The sequence below is a fragment of the Notechis scutatus genome, chromosome 4, assembly GCF_049901735.1.
Source record: "Notechis scutatus isolate UNSWTSFEM ecotype Mainland chromosome 4, rNotScu1.2, whole genome shotgun sequence".
Taxonomy (NCBI): Eukaryota; Metazoa; Chordata; class Lepidosauria; order Squamata; family Elapidae; genus Notechis; species Notechis scutatus.
The window spans coordinates 130,654,016-130,670,489 of NC_142012.1; the positions used below are offsets into that span (position 1 = coordinate 130,654,016).

Here is a 16,474-nt window from a genome sequence, read left to right on the forward strand (position 1 = left end):
AAAGGCAAACAAAGAGGGCTCTGTCTGTCTGTGATATCCAGTTCTCGCTCTTCCCAGCATCTTTGACCACATACTGGGGCTATTTGCCAAAAGTTGCTTAACTAACAGAGTTCTTCAAGTGGAAGAAGTTAACAGGTGAATTTTTTACTATTGTTACTTCTCGGAAAATGCTGATTTTGTCAATCCTTTTATCCTCCATACATCAGAAAGAAAATATGTACAATCCTGAAGTCTCAGGGTCCATAAGATAGAACTTCTAACAGATCTGCCTATTGTCAACCAAATATATTTATTTTTCTGTTGCTCTTACACTATTCTAAAATTGTTTTAGGGAGCACTCCAGTCTGTCTAATTTCAGTCTTAGAAATGTCTAATTTCTTTCTTTGCTGAAAGAAATAATCCAAAAACACTACACAACAATAGTTCTTCCTACCACCTCCAATAGAGAGGGGTGCTCTATTGGAATATAAGGACCACACATCTAAGGTTTATGAGTTCAGCCATGCCCATATATTGATTAGGCTAATCACACCAAGTGGGCAGAAAACGGGCACAGGCTTTTCTCTACTTCAGCCACTTTCACCCACAGCTGGAAATAAAACCCTTCAGAAACCTTTTTCCAGATTTCACCCCTTTCTTCCACTCTGGGCAGGTGCTCTATCTCATTGATAGTTAACACAGCCTCAACTGATGGATGCCATTGCTTTTTATCATTTCAATCCATGCCAAAATGTGTGTGTCTTCTGAGAACCAGTGAAAGGAGCTTTTGGGGGGGACACAGGGGTTTTACAGTCCTTCCTAGGGAAGTCCATAGTGATGGCCACTGGATCCCAGATGGCAACAAAAGAAGGAACAAGAGGAGACAAGAAATAGTAGAGTAGAGTAGAGTAGAGTAGAGTAGAGTAGAGTAGAGTAGAGTAGGGGAGGGGAGGGGAGAGGATAGGCCAGGATTTTATGCCCTCTTCCTAAATTTGCCAGATGTTCTTGTTTTTCAGCTTGCATTATTTTATGTTAGAATAAGTTTAGACTTATTAACTTCATTGCCACTTTGAATGTACACGAATTGGCATACATTAAAATGAAATTTCATTGCATACAGCTCTCAAAAGGTCCCTACCTCTAATATATACTACATAAGCATGACAAAGTAAATAAATACAAAATTATGCATATACCCACATATATTATATGTATTTCTTAGTCTCACCTTGAAACATAAGGATATTTAACAATTGGGTTAGCAGACATTCCAGAGGCTGCAAAAACTGAGTTTGATGGGTTGTATGTTGTATCAGATGATCCACTTTCAAGGAGAATATATATATTTGGAGTTCTGTATTATTTGTATCTCCTAAACTCCTTGAAAGGCTATATACATTTACCCCTAGATTATGCTAAAACACATTAAATAAATGGAATCATTTTAGGATTACATATTGTCCACTCAGTGGATAAGATACTCATTTATTTAATCCAGGAAAAACACGTTCTATTCACATATAATTAGCAGGTAGATAATATTTTAATAGAGCTGGGCTGACGTCTTTCCTTAATTGCTACTCTTAATTTAGTTTGGAAGGGATTTTGTTATTTATTTATTTATTTTATTTATTTTATTTATTTGATTTGCCAATTGTTTACAAGATAATAAATATAAGCGTATACATAGTTGTGAATACATGAAATGGGTACATATAAGAAAAATAAAAGAATAAGAGAAACAATAGGACAGGGACGGTAGGCACGTTGGTGCGCTTATGCACGCCCCCTACAGACCTCTTAGGAAGGGGGTGAGGTCAATAGTAGACAGTCTAAGGTTAAAGTTTTTGGGGTTTGGGGAAGAGACTACAGAGTCGGGTAGAGTATTCCAGACGTTGACCACTCTGTTGCTGAAGTCGTATTTCCTGCAATCAAGTTTGGTGCGGTTTACTTTGAGTTTGTATCTATTGTGTGCTCTTGTGTTGTTATGGTTGAAGCTGAAGTATTCATTGACAGGTAGGACATTGCAATGTATGATTTTATATACCATGCTTAAGTCAGACCGAAGACGGCGTAATTCAAGGTTTTCTAGTTCTAGAATTTCAAGTCTGGTGGCATAAGGTATTCTACAACAAGTAGAAGAGTGGAGAACTCTCCTTGTGAAATATTTCTGGACTTTCTCAATTGTGCTAATATCAGATACATAATGAGGGTTCCAGACTGATGAACTGTATTCGAGTATTGGTCTAGCAAATGTTTTGTATGCTCTGGTTAGTAGTGTGATATTACCAGAGAAAAAGCTACGTAGGATTAGGTTAACAACTCTTAATGCCTTTTTGGCTATGTAGTTGCAGTGGGCTCTAGCATTTTAAAGTGGAGTTTCCTCTTTTGAGCTGTTTAGAGACTCTCAAACAGTAGAACCCTTCTTCTCCGCTTTTGTATTTCAAAATATGTTTCTAAAACTGTGATTTGGCCACTCGAGTTGGTGTGTGTGCCAATTGTATTGTGTAATTTGCAGAACAAGAGAGAAAAACAGGGAAGGAGATGGGGAAAGTGAAGGACTGCAATCAGTGCAGTAAGTATCCTGTCAAATCAAACCAACCAATTTGAGGCCCCAGTCATTGTTCTTTGTTCTGAGGGTATCCAAAGCTATACTTTGTATAGAGAAAGTCTGAACTACAAAAAGGAAATCAGTCCAATTTCTTTTGCCAAATGGCAGTACTATATCAAATTTTCAGTCACTCCGCTTTCCCTCACCCCCTGAAGATTTTCCAGCTGAGAGTTGGAAGGGCTGCTAATTGTTTCTCAAAAGAGAGATTTAAAGGAAATGTGGGTGTGAACTTAATTTAAAAATGGTTCCTACCTGCTTGTATATAATGTTAATCAGGGATTATCTCAGTGTTCAAGCCAGTTCCCAAGCACAAACAATAATAAATTTAGCTCTGCTGTTCAGGAACAAAATAATCTTGTTATAGCATGTTATGTTCCTCGATTTTTAGGACATCTGTGTAAAGCATTCATTTTAGATCTTTAAAACACTATTGCTCTTTTATCTTTTAGGCAAGAAAAGGCTCCCAAAGCAATATGCCATGTTAACAATTTAAAACTTGAAAATAATGTCAACACTTTACAACAACAACTAACAACAAAAAATTATGAGGACAAACCCAAACATTTTCAAAGAGCAAAACTAATGAGCGCTACCACTCATGAATTGTTAGATTTGCAAGGATGAAAAGCTTCTTGAAATGCAGGGAAACCTTTTTCCATATCAACTGCACCCAGTGCAACATCTTGCTAGCACAGAGAACATAGAAGACCCCAAAATGATTTTCTAGTGGATGCAGAATAGTGCAGATTTTGTTCGAAGAGGATCCGTCCTCAGTTTCAGGGAACTCTGAAAATGGCTGGTTTTGGGGTTTTTTTGTGATTATGAGCACTGCTGATTTCAGGGGTCTGTATAAGTCAAAATGGCAGGTAAGCCTGACTGGAACAGCCAGCTGCTACTATTCTCCACGTCTGCTCAAAAAAAAAAAAAAAAAAAAAGAGAGAGAGAAGCTTCTTTAAGTAGCAGGTTAAGCTTATGTATGTGTGTGTGGACAGTGTCACAGTCATAACCAGTGGTGGGATTCAAATTTTTTTACTACTGGTTCTGTGGGCGTGGCTTGGTGAGCATGGTATGGCTTGGTGGGCATGGCAGGGGAAGGATAGTGCAAAATCCCCATTCCCTCCCCACCCCACTAACCTGCTTTCCAGCTCCATTCTCCTGTGAAGGGCAACAAAAGAAGATCCAGCCGATCAGCTGGGACTCAGGAGGCAGAGAATAGATGGGGTGGGGCCAGTCAGAGGTGGTATTTGCCAGTTCTCCAAAATACTCAAAATTTCCGCTACCAGTTCTCCAGAACTGGTCAGAACCTGCTGAATACCACCTCCAGTCATAACTATTATTTAAGGGCAACTCAACATCATTGCACTGAAGTGCAGGAATTTGACATGCTTTTTTCAAGGAGTGCCATTCAAAAGTTTATGAAACATAATTTGACTCAAGTGTTTGGTTGATTTAAAAGCAATTCTTCTTTCTCCATATTTTCTAACTCTTAGTAAAGAAAAAAATAAGTTAAGTTTCTTATAAAACACTGCCAGAAGAAAACCATATGTACCAATAGCTACAAGATACCCCATATTTGAATGTAACCTATAAAATATTATCTGTAAAGAGCTTGCAGAAAAAGTTACAGGATTTCAAAATGAGCAATAAAAGAGCAGATACTTCTGATCAATAGAAACATAAATAGAACAGTTCGTGACCAAAAAAAATCTCTTTAAAATATCTATAGAAGAATAATTTGAGGGTGCTGCAATTTAACTGTACAACAAATGTCCAGAGCCAGTCCTGTCAACAAACAGATATATGACAGGATGTCCCTGGAGAAAGCTAGCCCTTAGGAGTTGGTTCATAACAGAGTGCTAAGGTACAAAGCATGCAAATCAAAATTGTTCCCACGAACTCACACAGAGATCTCATTAAGGCTTAGCATAGGATGAGTAATGTTATTGCCTGCAAGCCAAATTTTTCTTCAGTTTGTTATTAAACAAAAGTTGGCGTAAAAAGCTTTCATGAATGATCCCAGTAAAATGGGAGATATCACTTAAGAAGACTGGGGCTGAAAATATGTAGACCCTTTGTAGGGAATTCCTGATGGTTATTTTTTTATTCAAAACAGATTTATTAAGTGTGCCAAGGCATTAATACACCTGGCACACTGAGTGGTGGGAGTATTCTTCATTAAAAATACCCATCAATAATGTGTTGCGGGTTTTCTGTTAGGTGTTGATGATGTTGGTGCTTTAGAGGCTACATATAAATAAACAAATAAATATTGGGGAGGAGGGAAGCAAAGGAGGCAAATATCAAAACATGCATTTTGACCTCATGAGCTATTCTGTAAATTAAGTCAGAACTGATGCCATTAGACAAAGATTTGTTTCTAATACACTCAGTAATTATTTCATAAATGTACCAAATGCTTTTTAACTAATGTGATACTTTTCAAATAATTACATTAAATTAAATATGTTTTATGAAGAGACTTCTTTGGATATTGATTGATGGGAGTCTCTATGCCTTAGCTTTTAGGTAGGGTATATACTTGCAAAATGAAAGTAATTCCCACAATATTTCCTATCTTGCTAGAGAGCAAGTGCAAGTCCCACTTTAGCCATGAAGGCCAGCTGGATGACTTTGGTCCAGTCATACTTTCAACCAGTGGTGGGATTCAATTTTTTTTACTACCGGTTCTGTGGGCGTGGCTTGGTGGGCGTGGCAGAGGAAGGATACTGTAAAATCTCCAGTCAGAGGTGGGATTTGCTGGTTCTCCGAACTACTCAAAATATCCGCTACCGGTTCTCCAGAACTGGTCAGAACCTGCTGAATACCACCTCTGCTTTCAACCCAATCCATCTCTAATGTTGTTATAACGGAAATAGAAGGCTTGTTGGATTTGTTTGCCACCTTGAGTTATTTGTAAAAAAGAATAAAGGTGAGATACAAATAAACAAACAAATAAATACTTAAATGTAGTTATCTCTCTCTTTTTCTCTTTCTCTCTCTCTCTGTGTATGTGTGTGTGTGTGGGGGGGGGTATGGTTTTTCAGTTCCAATGTCAAGCCCCTGTCAGAATCTGATTCGGAAGGGGAGGCCACACTCCCACTCCCTGTCAGCTGTTTGGTCTCCCCCTCCGAATCAGATTCCAACAGGGGCATGACATCCAAATATATCTTTGAAAAAGATGCATTTGACAGTGAAGGAGAAGAGGATTTGGTTTCCCAAATCTTGAATAATACCATTAGGTGTATCTTTTGATCAATACCAAATATTTGACAGTTTCATAGAAGTATGGTTTCTCCTGCCTGGGCCCTTCTCCACCAACACTGATGGGGCAAACCACTTGTATATAAATAGAGAGCAAACTCCACTTCCTTCTAGCACTCATGATGTTACCTAGATGAGTAATGAAGCATTTGCAAGAAAACAGCCAACTCATAGAGCACCAAGGACCCCATAATTAATTCTTGCTATGCAAAGCTATTCTCTGTCCAAGACAGAAAGATATGTGATATTTGTTTTTGAATGACTGATATACCAAGGAAAGAAAATGCAATTGAAAGCAGACATTTGCAGCAGCTAAAAAAAGCTTGTTAGATCTATAACACTCATGCCAATTTTCCTTATAAGTAGTACTTGGCTTCAAATCCATCTGTTCAAATCACTTGAGACCTTCAAGAAGAGATTGAACTGCCATTTGTCAGAAATGGTGTAGGGTCTCCCACTTGGGTGGGGGTGGTGGACTACATGACCTATAAGGTCCTTTCCAACTCTGATTATCTGTTATCTAAATCCACTGAACCATCTGTTGTATCTGTAAATCACCTGTCATATCTAGAAAAGTCTCTTTCATCATCAGGGCAGACCATTTGAAAGCTGAACTTGAGGAGAGTTTGTAATGAGGAAGTCCAAGAGTTTATAGATAACTAGTAGAACCCCTGGGGGTGCCCATAATGAGGAACAAGGAAAACAAAGAAAAAAGTACAATACTATGGGTACTTCCTCTGCTTGGCAGCTTTCCTGCATTGATTCAAAAAATCTTCACAATGCAGTGTTAGCTGCCTTGGTTACCAGCTTGATGCCAGGTGCAATTCAAGGGGCTGGTAATATCGTCCTAATATTAAGGGAGAAGTAGATATCAAAATGTTATTTCTATAGTGGATAAACTTTTGCTGAAATAAGTCAGAAGTAAAAGAATGTATGATAAAATGGGCTAAAATTTCATCTATAGTATACAAGTTGATCAATCTGAAAATATGTGATTGAAAGGATTAAAAATTACATTATGTTCTAATCTTAAAGAAAATGTTTCATTAGAAAAAAATTTCTAGAATGTATAAAGGTATTTCAAACCTTTGCTGAAAATGTAAACAACATATTTTATCACAATTGGTACACATGTGAAAAAAACAAAACATTTTGGATACAAATACATACATTAATTCATATTTTAAAGACTAAAGAACAATTGAATCCAGAGGCTTTTCTTTTTGACTAATGGAAAAGCAACTAGAAAAAGTCACAGATCTTTGTTTTTATATGTGACAACTGCAGCAAGATTATTATATACTCAAAAGTAGAAAAGTTTGACACTATCCACTGTGGAGAAATGGTTGGTGAAGACAGTGGAACATGTAGAGATGCTAACTTAACTTCTGTGGAAAGGCAATGTCTACATATATGGCTGACTGGAAATCCCTTTAGACATTTTGCATGAGAATAAACCTATGATTTGTGATTTGGATGATTAAAAAATGGATAATAGAAAAAAGTGAGCTTTTTTGCAATCATAAGAGTAAGAGATTTTTTTTAAAATTATAGTTACATTTGCTGCAAAAAAAATTGGAAGCTTCTTTCTATATCTTGTTATTCTTTCTTTCTGCTCTGCTTTTTTCTTTCTTTTTGTTTTGTTAATTCTGTATTAATTTGTGTTAGCTTTATGTTCTCTTTAAAAAATTTTAATAAAATAATGCCAAAAGAAAGGAATTTAGGAATCGGATAAAGAATGCCTGTAGTTCCTATGTCTGAAAATGCTTATTCACTTCATGCTGGGAACAATAAATTCTTTCTGAGCAGTTTCCTGGTTCTTGTCAGTAATTAGTGTTTTGCAGTACTGGAAACAAATGCTTTTGATAGTTATATAACAATAATTATCTCAACATGAGATTAGTAAAAGGCCAGTAATTATGTGCTAAACTCCTGCAGGAAAGATTTTGCTGTGTTTTACTTTGCTGATATCTTTCCTGTTTCTAACCACAAAGTTGAACAAACAGAAACAACAAATCTTTGCAGAGTCAAATGTCGGAAATAAACAATATGGTAAATGGATCTTAAGTAACCAGAAAAGTGAAAACGGGGAAGCTTATTTTTTAAAATACATATTACACAAGAGTATATGAATACCTAACTCATACTCAATAAAACCCAAACCTCCACTCTACTGATACTTAAGGAAACAAGAATGCAAAAACAAGAATTACAGGTAGCTTATAATTATACTATTTTTAAATACTAATCAGCTATCAAATTGACAATAGTGCCTCTAAAACGTAGAGCAAAAAATGTTTTAAAAGTGTTTAGAACACTCAAGGCTATAAATACAGTATTAGGAATGCAAAAAAACCCACATACAATTCTATGGAACCAGTTTTTATGAATATTCTCAGGGCACACTTATGAGTAAAGCACATTTAACTGATTCAATGAATCCCACCAGCACATAAAACATTTCTGCATGTACTTTGGAAGTTTTTATCTGTTCCTTTGTGACTATATTTATTATGTTATCCCTACTTTTTTAGAAACAGATTATGAGTACAAAAACTACAATTGGCGGACAGAGAAACAAGTGTGTAGGATCTAGGGTAGAAGCCAGTAAAGACAAAATATTACTGTTCTAAAACATTTTCAGCTCTACAATATGGCACCTCCTCCAGCCAAATGCCATTCATATACTTGGAGATTTTTGGGGAATTGCAAAAGATTTATGGTATTCCAAAACTATACCACAAATAAATTTCTGTTCCATGGAATTACACTTCCAAAAAAGCATGAACAATCGCCAGAATTTCAGTTCTGCCAGTTTAGGGAAAGACAGAATGTTCAGGAAAAACAAAAAATGATGGAAATTAATGCATCCATTTTGTATGTTTCTAACATTAAGCCAACTAACTCCCGTTTATGAATAATGGTCCATGAACCTAGCTAAATTTGATTAAACAAACCATGACTTGGTACAGGGAATAATCATAACCTGTATGGGAATGAGTTGAAAATAAACATGTTTTGTTTGTGTTTTTTTAATTGTGTGGTTTATTTAAAATAATAAAAGGAAGTAAGGCACAAAAAGAATAAATGTATAGATACAACGTCCATATCTTCATAGGGTCTCTAAGATATATTATATATTTATGTACATTTATGTTACAGTTTGAATAAAGCATGACCATACTTTTTAAAAATAATTTGCCTGGTTCAGGGTTGCTAAATAGAATCGTTGCAGCTAGTTTGGAAACACAAGTTCTCAATTTCTTCTTCCTGTGGAGAAATATGTTATGGAAAGTCATGTCAAGTGTCATCAACATGTTTACATCCAGCACAGGAAAAAGGGTCACAACATTGTTTAGACAAGATGTATCCACTTAGAAACAACATGGCACCCACAGCAATCATATTTCTGACCATCTAATGTAGGATTTTACCAGATGCGAAAAATACCCCTCTTTGGCCATTTCCCCAGCACATGCTCACAGCATCTGTACACAATCAATACTGCACTAATAATGCACTACAAATAACCAAAACCAGCTACTCTAAATTGCCAAAAACAAAATTCATTTCTTCTGATGTGCCTCCTCTTCAGAATGAATGTGCACATAAGCAGATCTCTCCCGCCATTTGTTTTGGAATTGAGGAAGCATGATCACACCACTTGACTCCTGATTGCTATTAGTATGGTATGACAGGGTTCATAATTGCTATTATAAATTGTGTTTTGTTATGATTTAACAAAGCAACCAAAACTTTGCACATGACAGTGATTCAGGACACATCATATACATCTGACCAGATATCTTACAAATATGTAACTCCCCATGTATTATTCTTATTCAACACAGTCATTAGCCATGTTAGTCAGGTGGGCAATTGGAATTGTACTCTATCATATTTAGGTGGTGCCAAACTGAGAAAGGATAATATTTAGTATTTTGGTTTGGCCATATTTAATCACTGTTCTCTAAACTAGAATATTAATTGTGGATTACACATTGGAATGAAAGAAGGTTCTTTACTATGCTTGTCTTCTGTGCAGAACCTGCTGGAAATGAAATTAAAAAATGATGGCAGGATTTCAGCCTGATCTTCAGAATTGGCAGAAATGTTGGCCCAATGTTCTGTACAATGTTCTTGAATCCTTGCTTTTCTATTCTTTCCACCCCTGCTAAGGAAGAAGCACCAATTATTTTCCTTTCCTTGGGAAGATCTTTGAGGGCAAATAGTTTCAGTTGATAGACCTGTTGTATAAGCAACCTCCATTATCAGCTCCTTCATACTTAACCACTTCAGGAGGGGGGAGGGGGGAGGGGGAAGGGGGAGGGAGGGAGGGAGGGAAAAGGAAGGAAGGAAGGAAGGAAGGACCACAACGTTACCAACATTCCTGTCACTTGAGCTAAAGAGGGAAACTGGCAAGATTATAATCAATTTAACCCAGTTTTTTAAAATGGTCCTTCATTTCACTTTCTCTCTGGTTGACCAATGAATCAAAAGAACAAAAATTTAAAAATCCAGAAATTCACTACATCACTGATCCTCCTCTAAAAAAACCCAAAAAGACAGAGGCCCATTGATGCGCCCGGGTATAGACCTTTCAGAAGCAGGTGGATAGCCTACCAGCCCAGAACAAAATGCTCACTGAGAGCAGCCATCAGTAACCAGAAGCAAAAGGGCATTCTCACTATAGCACACATTAGACAATTGGAGCAGGGGGCATTTGCTTACAATGAAATGAAGAGCAATAGGTGAACTACTCCACATTGCTTGTGTCAGCAGAAATTAGGAAACACTATCCTGGATGCAAAACGTGTAAAATGAAAGACATTCACCTTTGAGGTAAACTTGAGACAGGGTTTGGAGAAAACTTTGTATTCTTCACTTTGAGAAACAGTGTTCTACTTTTACTCTAGGACAAGCAAATTCTGCAGGTGAGCTCTGAGGCATTGATTTCCTAAAGCTGAGGTAGGATTTGAAAAAGAAGCAAAACATGCCAGCCTCCATTTCAGATTACTTCAGAAAATGCCAAGATCATTTATGGCTGCTCTGATTTCTTGTTTAATTGCTTGCTATGACTGCCTCCTGCACTGCAGCAGTTGCTGAAAATATCAAGTTGGACAACTCTTTATTTTATGTATGCATGCATGCATGCCTTTTGTGTGTGTGTGTGTGTATGTGTGTGTGTGTGTGTGTGTGTGTGTGTGTTTAAAAGATATATATGGCCACCTGTCTTAAATAACTTTTGGCACCTCCCAATATTGAAACTTATTGAAAAGATTATATAGCTACCGGATGGCTGCTTAGGGCACCCACTTAGCACGTGGTGAGATGAAAATCACAATGCTTGAAGCTACTTCTGGCTGGGGGCAGTTATTATTATTTTCTTCATGTTTTTAAATTTGTGTTAAATCTTTGTTGACTTACACTACAGATTTTGGTGGGAAACCCACTCTTGAGTTTCAATAATTGCACAGTTGAAATTAAGAGTCATAGTCAGAAACCAGAAAAAATGGGTTAAGAATCACATGAAATGTTAAGATTATAATTTCTGTATAATATTCTGGTATCTCAGAGAACATTTTCCTCATTTAACTCGCAGGTAATAGATGAATGTTCACTTGAACCTGTTGGTGTTTTTAAGCTTCGTTGACCCTGAAACACTTCTTACCATCACCAATGATAACAATATATTGTTTTCCTTTACAGAGAGAGTGTAATCCTTAAGTTTCTCGGAAAGGCTTGATGTGGAAAGCTGTTTTGTAAGAAAGAAGCAAGAAGAGATTCTTGCCTCACACTTTACCACATATTATGTATGTTCATATTCAGTTTTGAAATTGCTGTAATTGCTATGATTAGACTATACAGTATCGAATAAACAGCACTGCATGCTTCGCCAAGGGAAACGTTTCCATACTGATGTTCTTTTAAATGCCACAGTTTGCTGGCATGTATTTTAGAGAATCTGATATACTTTTTTCATTTCTACTGATTTCAAAATTAAGAGTTTCTAATTCTGCTATCTGCTTTGCAGGGATTTGCAATCTAGTCAAGACTCCCAGTTGGGCTGTCCAGATACTAAAAAGGTTCACATAGAAAAGCTATCACATTGCTGTACACTCATTTTCTTCTCCCTCGTCTCCCATGTGTTATGTAATAATCAAGTTGGAATTCTCATGCTAAAGCGATTGTCCCTTGTATAAATAAGTCTTAAGATATTCCATATTGTAGCATAAAGATATTTATAGACTGACTTCACATTTTGCCGTAAGACATGACTTGCTTATTCATGCTTAAATAAAACACAACAGGTGATTCACATAACATTGCTAAATCAGATTAATCAGTCTATATTATGGTATACAGAGATGTTAAAATCAGCCGTTCTAAGTAGATCTATTTTGGAAATAGACATCCGCTCCCAAATTCCCAGCCAGAATACAAATTGATTAGTATTTCTTAAATAATTAAGAGCCCTAGTGACCTAGTGGTGTCACCACTCGGAAGGTTGAGAATTCAATCCTAGGTAGCAGCAGATGTTTCCTTCCTAGGGTGCAAAGGAAAAAAAATATCTGCTGCAAACTCCACATAGGTGTCAGGAAGGGCAGCTGGCCAGTAAATGCTCAGCTTCAACCAGTCACCCCAATTCTATCCTGAATAGGGATTACAGGGTCGTAATAAGAAAAAAAGAAGACGACTGCCCACAATCTGAGTTCAGTCCTGATGGGGCTCAAGGGTGACTCTCTTCATCCTTCCGAGCTCAATAAAATATATACTGCCCCATAGTGCTATAAAGTGCTTTCTGGGTGGTTTATATCAGCATATTACCCCCCAGCAATCTGGGAGCAATATGCTGACACTGTTGGGGGGAATATGCTGACATTTAAACCACCCAGAAAGGGCCTTAAAACACTATTGGGTGCTATATAAGTCTAAATGATATTGCTATTAAATGAGCCACAATTGCTGGATTAAAATGACATGCTAAGCCATAAACTGTGATTCACAAACCATAGTTACTGAGCTCACATAGTGTGCTAAGTCCCAAACATGCAAACTATGAATCCAGCGAGTTCCAAATGGTTAGAAAGGAAAAGAAAGTTGATATAAAAGGGAAAGTAATGAAGATTCATATTGAGAACTTGTTCACACCAATTGTTGAAGGATAGAGAAATCAGTTTCTAAATCAGTTTTCTCTTTGTTTGGGAAGAACTGTTGATTCTTCACTCTTATTTTATTTATTTTATTTGGTTTGTCAATTGCTTACAAGATAATAAGTATAAGTAAAAACATAGTTATGAATACATGGATACATATAAGAAAAATAAAAGAAACAATAGGACAGGGATGGTAGGCACATTGGTGCGCTTATGCAGACCTCTTAGGAAAGGGGTGAGGTCAATAGTAGACAGTCTAAGGTTAAAGGACCCTCTCTCCTGCTTTCCCAACTGCAGGAAACCAGCAGGAACAAATTGTCTTTGACAAGCTTATGCATACCTTTCTTTCTTTTATTGCCCTTCCATTGTCTTCTATAAAATTGAAAAAATGTGAAATGAAATATTATACATTAATATATTTTCATTTTTCTGAATTCATGGCCCAAATTCCAAACTAAGTCTGAAACGTTTTTATCTGTAACAGTCAAACTTTGACAGTATAATGTTCCTTCACTCATGTGGCTTTGATGTTACATATAGGCCCACGTGATATGATAAAGTCATATCTTGGGTTACAATTTTTAGAAATATATCATTTTCTGATCCTCTGGATGTCAGGGAAGCTCTAATCTGATTCACACATTTGCTTAACAAGGCATAAGGGAATCACTTTGCACATACCTTACATCCTGCTGAGGGGTTCATCGCTAGTGATAGGGATACAGGCAGCTTAAAATGGCTGTAAACAACGCCATCTATTGAGACCCTGAAGGTCACTTGCTCAGTTGCAGGGTCTCCCCTCTGGAATGATATGCCCCCAAGTTCTGGATGCCTCCACCTTGTTGTTTAGAAGAGTGGAGAAGAACTAGATTTTCACCTGTGGTGAGAAATAGTGAGGCCTCTCGCTTGATTCCATCTGGTTTGCTGCACTTGTCATCTTTTATCTTCTGTGTTTTATTTATTTTATTGTAAATTATTTGTTTAATTGTTCTGAAATGCACTCACCCAAGAGTTGTAGAAGTTGGATTGCATACAAGTTTAATACATTATTAATTATTAGTATTATATTTGCAAACAAATAACAAGGAAACCTTATTACTCAGACCTAGCTTTCGATGATATGTGGAGTACCTCAGACCCATAAAAGGAGTGACCATGTAAGTATTTTGAGAACAGCAAATCCAACAGATCAGCTATGCTGAACAACCAGCCAGCATGGCTGAAAGAATTTTGGGAATTCTAGACCAACACACCTAAACGATACCATGTCAGGGAAGGGTGTAATTGGAACTTGCCAAATCTCTCAGCAAAATTTAATAAACCTCTTTTTTTTCTCAACTTCCAAAGGAATGATTCAGCAAACAGTGAATCTTTGTTTATTCTTTTTTAACTTATCCTTCTTAGGGTGTAGTTTTATAAAAATAAATATGTAAGTCTTGAGAATCAACACTGACTGTTTATTATTAAAACCTTTGATAACTTGCCAGTATTTTTCAACTTTGAAGTTTCTCCATGCCAGGGGATCTGAAGCCTTGTCTAACATTCCACTAAAAGAGAAAAGGAACAGAGATATATAATTAAATATAGTTCAGGCAAGGTTTTAATAATAACATTATATTCAGGCCTAAAGGTAATTCATTTTTCCTCATGCATTTAACCCTTTTTTCCTTCTGTCATAATAAAAATTGAAGTTCAAAACAAATTTTAGAAGGAAACAAAGTACCGTTTCAATAATTCAGCAGAAATATTCTATATGGATTGTGAAATCCTCTTGTGTACAGACAGCTGTTCTCAGTCACCAAACCTCATTTTGTTTAGTGGCGGTGCAGACCAGGCCTTTACATCCCAGTGTTCTCCAAATATATTGGAAGTTCAACTCCTGGAATTTCAAACCAAAGTGATTCTTGGACATAATGGCTGAGAATTCTGGGAACTGCAATCCCAACCGATCTGTAGAGAGTAGAAAGGATTACCTTGGTGGAAAAAGATAATCAAGACAATGAACAGTTAAACATGACCTAACATCATGTAAAGAGAGAAAGTTATGAAAATATCTAAGACAAGGTCCTTTTCCTCACCCCAGATCCCAAGAAGATTAAAGAAAGAGGAGGAAAAGTACATTCAGATTTGAAGGATTGTGTTACCATAGCCATTGTAATAAAATACATTTTACACAGAATGTGAGTCTTGCTCTGGTCTAGTTTCTAGGGTGAAAACATCTGAAGAGTATCTCATGAGAGAAAGCCATTTTGAAAATAGAACTTCCACCCAAATCAATGTTTCTCAATCCTGGCAACCTTACGACTTCAACTCCTAGCTGTCCGTAGCCGCACATCTTAAAATTGCTAAGGTTGTGAAACATTTATCTAGATAACTACATTCTTAGCACCAGGGCAGAATCCATATTCATATACAGTATTTCTCTCTGGCAATTGATGATTAACTGTAGTCCACAAAACCATATTTTTAAGATGATATAGTTTTAGTCTTAGACTTTTAGTTATTTTTGCCTCAATATATTAACCTAACTACCTCCCTAAACACAGGGGTGGAATTCAATCAGTGTAACAACCACTTTAGTGAGAGCGTACTTCTCTCGCATGTGCAGCATTTACAACTCACCTTCTGCTGCAAGTCCTGTGTGTAAAACAGCTGAGGCGCGGCAATCTGCTGTGCCGCGCAAATCAGCTGAATTGGAAAACCCGGAAATAAAGCACAGACTTGAGCCAGGGCAAGCAGGTGGGCCCAACAGCTGATCTTCGGAGCTACTGGTTCACCCAAACCAGCCCGAACCGGTAGAATCCCATCCCTACCTATAAACCTGAAGTGCTTACTATCTAGCGTAAACTATTAAGAACATTGTGTGTATAGAAATTCAATTTTCATTATGCAGCTGTTTTTTCCTATCCAAATTCCAGGCCCGATGTCTATTTTTTCCCCCACTTGGAAGAGTGAAACAGTTGCATCGTGCATGCCTGTAATTGTACAATAAAAATCATAGATGTAGGGCATTTCAATGATTTGTATATTAAATTTCTTACAATAAATATATGCAGATGAAAGTACTAGTCTCTCTAAGAGCACAAAAGTCAGGTATAAAACATTACAAAAAATTTCCATGTTACTATGCATAAACAAAGATTCCCCAGTTTTAGCTGATTCAGCCTACAGATTGCTAACATCTGCGGAGCAAAGGTACAAAACTAATCTGTTACCTTACATGCAAACAAAGGGCTTCTGACTGAGCAAACATCTGATCTTCACACAACCTTGAACAGATTATTTAAGCAAGTTGTGCCAAAAGCTCCAAATTACATGACATTCTTCAGCATATCTACTCAAATATAAGTCCCAGTGAATTCAATGGGACTTCTCAGTAAGTATTGATAGGATTGGGATTTTGTTACATTGTGTATATAAGTACAATCATCCTATACTAATGCACTTTTGGAGAAGTGAACCTGAT

General features: G+C 36.8%; 1 long non-coding RNA gene across 1 annotated transcript; it reads right to left on the bottom strand.

The window, feature by feature from the left end:
* Positions 1-14,492: 14,492 nt before the first annotated feature.
* Positions 14,493-15,781, bottom strand: LOC148130913 (uncharacterized). Its single transcript, XR_015749118.1, has 3 exons — positions 15,631-15,781; positions 14,732-14,958; positions 14,493-14,555 (listed from the first exon to the last, which is right to left on the bottom strand). It is a non-coding gene; the product is annotated as an uncharacterized LOC148130913 (long non-coding RNA).
* Between the last annotated feature and the right edge of the window lie 693 nt (positions 15,782-16,474).